The sequence below is a fragment of the Cibotium barometz genome, chromosome 29 (assembly GCF_041138505.1).
Source record: "Cibotium barometz isolate CiBa-2024 chromosome 29, ASM4113850v1, whole genome shotgun sequence".
In the NCBI taxonomy this organism is placed as follows: domain Eukaryota; kingdom Viridiplantae; phylum Streptophyta; class Polypodiopsida; order Cyatheales; family Cibotiaceae; genus Cibotium; species Cibotium barometz.
This window is the reverse complement of record NC_141074.1, coordinates 7,442,408-7,449,128: the sequence shown is the minus strand read 5'-3', so window position 1 is coordinate 7,449,128 and position 6,721 is coordinate 7,442,408.

Sequence of the window (6,721 nt, the reverse complement as noted above, 5' to 3'; positions counted from 1 at the left end):
AAAATTGACCAAACTGATTTGGAAAATTCTAGAATCAATTTGTTTGGTTAGGAGCTCAATTTTTCCTATAAATAGAAGTCTACCCCTTGTTGAAAAATAGATAGTGTTTATGCATCGTTACTCTACTCCACCTAAGCCAAGAACTGTGAATTCATTAATAATTCACTAGTTTTTGGAGCTTCCCTCTTTCTTCAATCCCCATTGGTGGCTCCATCAACATACTTAACCAATTGATTGGTTGGGGGCCTCTATCGTGAACAAAGAATCAAGCAAATTGTAAGGTAATTAGTGAATTTTGATCATTTTCTATAATTTCTCAATGTTTCTCTCTTCTCAACCCCTCTCAAGCTTGAGAAGCTTAATTAGAATGGTTTTTGAATGTTATTGAAGTTAATTGATGAATGGTAGTGAAGAGTTACATAATTTGATGAATGCTATTGAAGTTAATTGATTACTGATAGTTAAGAATTACATAAATTTCTATTTATGCTTAATTCAAATGGTTTTTATGAAATTTCTCTCTCTCACTCAAGAAATGGTCATACTCATGACCCATTCTCAATCCAAATGAAGCTTTTCATAAAGCTTTTCCTTAATCCAAGATTAATCTATACTTGAGGTCAAATTAATGGCTTTTTTCTATGCTTTTAGTTTATGTATTTCATGAATATTAATGATTCAATCCATTATGGATTATTGATCCAATTAGGGATCATTCTAATTAATTCTTAATGATAAGCTTTATCCCTTAGAAAAAATTGAGATTTATCAGTCATAGCAGCAGAGCTATGGCAAAATTTTTATAAAAATTACGCATAAAATAATTTCATTCAAAGCATGAAAAGAGGACTTCCTACCATATTCTAGGAATTATCATCCTAGATTAATTGAAGATATTCATAGAGAAATTGATTTTTATATTATGCATATTTGATTTTCATGCATAGAGGTATGCATAATAGATTATTATTTTAACATAAAAGTGTTACTTTTATCATAATTGGATTTCATGCATAGAGGTATGCATAATAGATTATTATTTTAACATAAAAGTGTTACTTTTATCATAATTAGATTTCATGCATAGAGGTATGCATAAAAGTTGATTATAAAAGTGTTACTTTTATCATATTTGGATTTCATGCATAGATGTATGCATAAAAGATGATTATTTTATTGTAAAAGTGTTACTTTTATCATAATTGGATTTCATGCATAGAGGTATGCATAAAAGTTGATTATTTTATTATAAAAGTGTGACTTTTATTATATTTGAATTTCATGCATAAAGGTATGCATAAAAGTTGATTATTTTATTTTAAAAGTGTGACTTTTATTATATTTGGATTTCATGCATAGAGGTATGCATAAAAGATATTCTTTTATACTAAAAGTGTGATTTTCATCATAAATGGATTTTATGCATAACTTAGATGCATAAGAGAAATTCTTTTATTCTAAAAGTGTAATTCCTACCAAATTGAATTTATGCATAAGAAGATGCATAAAAGATTGATTTTTACTTCGAAAGTATTAATCTCCTTAAATAGAATTTATGCATAAATAAATGTGTAAAGAAATCTTATATCAAATATAAGAATTCTCTTGTATTTTATAAATAGATATGAGATGTGATAGGATGTGATAAGAGGTGTATAAGATGTGACAAGAGGTGATAAGATGCTTATGAAATAAGTTATGAGGTGATAAGATGAATTAAGACTTGATAAGATGTGTATGGGATGAGGTAAGAAGTGTATGTGATAGGATAAGATGTATATGGGTTATGATAGGGCAAGAATGGATGTGATGTAAAAGATTAGATGTGAAGGCATATGGGGTTATATGAATGGGAATGTGGAAATGGATGTATGTATGTGGATGTGTGGATGTGGAGATGGGAGTGTGGATGTGTGGATGTGGAGATGGGAGTGTGGATGTATGAATGTGGAAAGGGATGTATGCATGAAGATGTATATGCATAGATGTGAATGTGGATGTAGATGTGGATGTATAGATGTGAATGGGAATGTGGATGTGGATGTATGTATGTATGTGGATGTGGATGTATGAATGAGGATGTGATAGTGGATGTATGCATGTGGATGTGGATGTATGGATGTGGATGTGGATGTATGTGAATGTGGATGTGGATGTGGATGTATAGATGTGAATGTGGATGTAGATGTGGCTGTATAGATGTGAATGTGGAATGTGGATGTGGATGTATGTATGTATGTGGATGTAGATGTGGATGTATAGATGTGAATGGGAATGTGGATGTGGATGTATGTATGTATGTGGATGTGGATGTATGAATGAGGACGTGATAGTGGATGTATGCATGTGGATGTGGATGTATGGATGTGGATGTGGATGTGTATGTATGAATGTGGATATGGGATGTGGATGTGTAAATGAGGATGTGAAAATGAAGGTAAGCATGTAGATGTGGATGTATGGATGTGAATGTGGATGTATGGATGTGGATATGGATGTATGGATGTGAATGTGGATGTGGATGTGGATGTATGGATGTGAATGTGGATGTGGATGTGGATATGGATGTGAATATAGATATGTGATGTAAAGGAATCTGAAGTGAAGAGATGGAAAATGATGTGATTGAATGAGTACATATATAAATGGAATGTGGAATAAGTAATGTGGATTAATGAGGGATAATGTGAAAAATGAGAGTTAATATAGAAACTGTATTTGTAAACTGTTGTAAATGCTGTTTGTAAATGCTGTTTGTAAATGACTGTTTTATGTCAAGAATGCTGGGGAAGCATTTTGACCGTCTTGTGATTAAGGTCGTGGAGACCTAACTGTTAAAGTTGCAACTGCTGACGGAGAGTCAATGGAGGACGTCTCGCGTAGCAAGGTCGACCGAGGTCTTGACCAGCCTCGGTTCGATTAAAATGGTGAGCTTTCGATACGGTGGATGAGGGACCAAGGAAGCGGCCTATGAGTGAAGTGCTAGGTCACCTGCGAAGGATCCTAGAGGGTGGTGACCATACGGTGCTCGGGCTCTAGGTCGCCTAGGATACCCACGCGTGCGTCGAGGAAGATATTGGACTAAATGGATCAATTTGGACCAATATTCTTCAAAAAAGGAACAAAATGAAGGGTACCACTTCAACGAGAGTCCATCTTGATTTTTATAAGTGATTATATTGCCGAGTATTATGGGCTAGGAACTATTGAAAAGGCCCCTGTGTGGACAGGTGGTGAGCGTTCTAGTTGCCAATGATGCCATAGATACTCTGATGAAGGAATGATGGGAAATTATGAATCAACCGGATAAATTGGAAGATTGTGATCACTGGTACTATGGTTTCATTAAAGGATTGTTTTAAAGTTAGCTGATGCTAAGAAAAAGGCAATTTCATATTGGGTGTGTAAGTGGTGTGGCTAGTTTTATGTTTGCATGAACTTCCGGCTAGGGGGCCTTGGAACTCTCTTCCTTGGTACCCGGGACAAAACCTAACCAAATTCCAAATTGGATCCCATCACTACAGTGGTTGGGCGGTTGGCTAACCCATGGGATCGGATGGGGTTAGGCTGGACTGATGGATCCGTAAATCGAGACTCAATTTCTGTATTATTACGATAGATAAAGTAAATCTCGGATAGTAATTGTTCTATGGATAGGAATCAACGGCTGTGCCTCTTGATGGGGAAAAAAGCGTTGATCCCAATGATCCAAGTGCAAGTTTCTTTCTTGATCCGACCGAGTATCTTTATAGGTGCAGTCGGATCAGCGTGATCAGTAATGATCTTGACTACGCTAGAGTAAAAAGTTATCTTGGTGGAATCGCCCGTGCTTTCCGGGTAAGGAAAGTTTTTCTGAGTTCGGTTTTGGAAAAACCGACGGATTAGTCTCTTGTCCGGATATTCGTGGACGAGACCCCGAGTGTGGGTCCTTGCCCCGCGCATGAAGTGCTACTTCCGCTGCTAGTACCCCGAATCCGTCGCATGGTGGGGACAGGGATCTCACAGTTAGTATCAGAGCATTTGGCTAATAAAGATCAACTAAGAAACCAAATATGTCAAAAATTTATCAAGAAGCACAAAAAGGTTATAATTGTGTGATATAATTCATACAATTTGATATTCAAACTGCAATTCGTAATTTGGTAATTGGGTCTTCAGATGGAAATACCGTAATTATATGGAATCCCTGACTTGCTTGAGGCCTAGATATGATGGTATTTACCTTATAATTCCAAGGGCCGTGACTACCCGTATATACCGAGAGTATACTGCAGCTCTTTACTGATAGTATATACGAGTAAATCTTAGACTTGAAATTATAAGCGTTAATGCTATCCAGATGATGAATTCGAATGTGGTTGATATGATTTTTAATTCTGTTTGGGAACTGATGAAATTGATTTGGATTCTGATTGAAAAATGATGATTTCTGAAATTTAGTTAAAATGTAATAAGCTAAGCGAAACCACAATGAGGATGAATGGGACGAGTCCCAGTGATAATATTCATAACTGGAATGATAATAATGATTTCAGCAAATCACTATGAGATTAGTGGATTGTGCTGTCAGATTGCTATTGTTAACACTTGACCCGTAGATCAAGTTAAGGGATGACAAATTGAGAACTTGCTTAACTGAAATTTCCGTGGAGGAATCTTCAGAAGGGAATTTTTCGGTCTAATGGACCATTATCATGTTAAAAATATAAATGATATGATTTGAATGAATTATCATTTAATGATGAGTTCCATTTAAGGGATAATTATCCGAGTATTCTGTTGGGTTGACCAGAATATAAGGAACCCAGGAAAAATTGGATCTTAAGAAAAAGAGTTGTCCTCTACCTTACGAGATGAGGACATCTCGCACTTTTCAAGTGGGGTAGAATGTAAGATTCTCCCCCAGCCTTCGAGGTATACAGGAGTAAGAATCTCCCTTTCTGATCTTATAATTATTCTCTCTCTAAAATAAAAGAAAGATTCTGTTTAAAAAAGGAAGAACCTTTTCCCTGAATACTTCTCAAGAGTCCCACCTATTTTAAGGATTCAGAACAATGAGTTCAGAAGTGAGAATCGATGTTTTGGATATCAAGGTTTTGGTCTTCATTCGAGTACGGCCCAAAAGAAGTTCTTTATCTCTTGGGAAGTATAAGAAGTTATCTCCCAGATATTGTGGACCAAAGAAAGTAGGTGATTTAGCTTACGAACTTCTTTTATCTCCTCATCTCAAAGTTCTGAATGCCTTCTATAGAAAAATGTGCCAAACCCAAATCATGGAAAGACGGTAAAACTTCAGTGGGTGGCAAGTTATCGTTGGCTTCTAAGTTACGCTAGCTCCTTCCTTTATATAAGTCGTAACTTTTACTTGTCGTTCACAGTAATCTTACTTCCATCGATCTCCCTTCTTCTTAATCTCCTTCATGGCTTGGCAACAGGAATTAGTTTTGTCCATGATGATTCTCACCTTCAAGACGCAAGCGAGTCTGTGAAGAAAGATTTTATAGAACAGTATGAGCGCTCACTTTTCCCTCACTTGGGAACTTCTGTAGCTCAGACCAAATGGCGGACCTATCAAAACATAACTAGGGTAACACCCTGGGGTCAGCAGCACTTTCGTAACAATGTCCGCTTGGCCATGGTTATTGAAGCTTTGGGTTTGGGTCCCCGATACTACTGCGTCATGAGATCAAGACATCTTGGGTTTTCTGAGCGGGTCTTCTTACTGGCGTGTTTTCTTCCTCATCAGAAGATATGCCTTTACCTCGTTTTTGGCTTGCCTCTCAGAGGTCCTTTTGTTAGATCACCTCATACCACTGAGATAGGTGCGGCAATAACCAGCAGAATCATTCCCATAGATGAGTTACCCTATACTTGTGCAGCTTGTGAGTGCTGCTTTTGTGACCATATGATGGACGGGCTTATGGAAGTGTAAAGAGTTCTTCTATCTTTACTGTATATGTTTCAAGAATGAATAAAGTTTAAATCTTGTTCTTATCTCGAATCTTACTCTCTTTGAGACTTTTTTTTTTGGGTTAATCTTAATTAATTTTTCTCTAAGTCTCATATTCGTACATCTTGCGAAATTATCCCAAGTTTGCGAGATGAGGACATCTCGCGTTTTTCAAGTGGAAGTGAATGTAAGATTCTTCCCCAGCCTCTCAAAATATCGAGCATATTCCCTTGTAATCAATTTCCTTTTCTGAATTATAAGAGATCTCGTCTCTGCCTGTTTTGACATAGAGAGAGAGAAAATATTCTAGAGAGAGAATATTCAGATTTTTAATATTTTTGGATAGAAAATTATCTCATCTTATTAAAATAAGTTCCCCTGAAATAGAAATTCAAAAAGAACTTTCCAATGTGCAATTGGAATTAATTGGAAATGGGTATAAAGGACCTTAGCCTAAGGGTCTAGATTTTCAGAAATTTTTGGATTATGGTCCAATTAAGGTTCCTATGGGCCAATAGCATCAATCCATGTGTAAGGAGGAGATAAATCCAATTTGTAAAAGAAGATACCCAAAAATGAGTAAATGCTCACATAAGATGAAGAGTTGAAAATGTACAAGGTTTATTAGTAAAAAACTATGAGCAATATTAAAAATATGAGATATTTTGGGTATCCAAAAATGAGTGAATGCTCACATAAGATGAAGAGTTGAAAATGTACAAGGTTTATTAGTAAAAAACTATGAGCAATATTAAAAATATGAGATATTTT